This window comes from Octopus bimaculoides, chromosome 19, assembly GCF_001194135.2.
Source record: "Octopus bimaculoides isolate UCB-OBI-ISO-001 chromosome 19, ASM119413v2, whole genome shotgun sequence".
Lineage (NCBI taxonomy): Eukaryota > Metazoa > Mollusca > Cephalopoda > Octopoda > Octopodidae > Octopus > Octopus bimaculoides.
In genome coordinates this window covers 35,877,492-35,879,832 of record NC_068999.1, presented here as the reverse complement: position 1 = coordinate 35,879,832, position 2,341 = coordinate 35,877,492, and positions in this window count along the sequence as shown.

Below are 2,341 nucleotides of genomic sequence, written 5' to 3'. Positions count from 1 at the left end.
ATATAGACTTACATTGTATTCAATATTTCGGGGTTATGACCCCATTTTTAAGAAATTAACGAATGTTGCTGATGTGCACATCGGCAACATTCGTCAATTTCTTGAAAATGTGGTTATGACCCTGAACTATTGAATACAATGTAAGTCTACATTAATTCACATATTGTTTTCTTGTGATTTACCTTGCATTTACTTCGCATTGTTTTGGTCTTACCCACGATCCTTTATACAATATATTCTACACAATGATTCATAGTAATTATTCGAATACACACACACACTCACACATACACACACACACACACACACATATATATATATGTATGTATATGTTTAAACTTACATATGTATATGCACGTATGTATGTATGTATATGTTTATACTTACATATGTATGTGTATATATACATGCACATATACTTATGGTCGCTGTCTAATGAGTGAAACAATCAAAAAACTAAATATATATACAATACATCTTCATTAGAGACACACACATACATACATACATACATATAGATTTATACATACACACATACATACATATATATGTTTGTGCGTGCGTATATATATATATATATATATAAAATCATCTATCTCTGTTTCTCCTGCTCTCTCCACTTATATATACAAAGAAAGCGAAATGGAGAGGTAGAAGTCAAAGACAAATAAAAGCATATTAAATGACATAAAAGATGTATTCCTCTTTTATAGAAATTATCTGTTTAGAGAAAAGGTACAAAATATTTTAAGTGAAGAACGGAGATGATATCAAGAACCAGCGATTCTTCAAAACTAACATGTTAAAGACAGTGCTCTTGTCTTGGCACAAGAAGACGGCTTTGAATACGCATTTCTGCCTCAATAGTAGTTATTGTCACAACAGACATCTGCCATGTATCTAAGACAGGATACTTTAGACATATACAAAGCAAAAAATAAAAAAGAATAATATTTGTGACAGCGTTAATTTGTATACATGACGTAGCTGAATTTGGCCAGTCCCAAGTGTTTGAAGAGCAAAATACAAAACAGTGATATGTGAAATATCATGTTAGAGAGAGTTTTAATTTTTGAAATTATATCCGCTTTCAGAGAAGGCAGAACAGACGCACACAGGCAAACACAAACTGTAAATGCATAGAAAACCACGCACATACATACATACATACATACAAACACTGACACGCATGCACACACATGTACATCTGTATTTGTATATGAACAAATGTACCAAAAGTTTCTTGTATTAAGAATTGTTAGAATTTTTGTAAGCAATCTACTTTGAAATGCTGGTAATGAGACTAATTCGAGACAAAATGAGATCGATTACTAACATTTTTAAGTGGATAGTTTGAATACTTTAGTAATACCTCTGGACATGAAACCATTGGTATCACTCCTCATCAGATTATAAAGAACACTCCTTTCCACCGCCCAATGCGGTAGACTATATATATAGATATACAGACACATATATATATAGACATAAAGATATACATACAAACACACATACACACACACACACCCACACACACACAAACACACATGAATATGCATGCGCATATATATATATATATATGAATATACATGTGTATACACACACACACACACACACACACACACACAGACGCACACACACTCATTTATATCCAACGTGAAATGCAGCGACAATACACGAATAACAACGGTCATACTGACCTTCCTTCACTTCAGTTTTGAAGGAACGCAACTCAACTGATCAGCCACACTTTTTGTCTATTATACCATTAATTTTAATTAAATATGTCTGACGATTTTAATAAAAACACTGCTATTATTATTATCATTATTATTATTATTATTATTATTATTATTATTATTATTATTATTATTATTATTATTATTATTATTATTATTTACGTTAGTGTTGCTTTCTTTTATACGAGGTGTTGCAGGTCTTACCCAGGGAGCTAAAGTAACACGTAGTCGATCGTTTTACTATGAGTGTTCTTAATGATTAGCAATGATATATTTTACGGGAGACTGGAATCTGACTAATAAGACTCGATTAAATTTGTAATATTTCAATTTCGAAGGAGCTTTAAGAAAACCAGTTATTTTCAAATTGACAACGTTTATCTTGGGATTCGGGCAGCACCCATAAGTACAATCTATTATTATTGTTATTATTATTATTACTATTATTATTATTATTATTATTATTATTATTATTATTATTATTATTATTATTATTATTATTATTATTATTATTATTATCACAATTCTTACTCCTCTCATAATAAAGTTTGTCAAACAATTACTGCATAACTTCAAGGACAGTTCCCCATGTTCTATATATA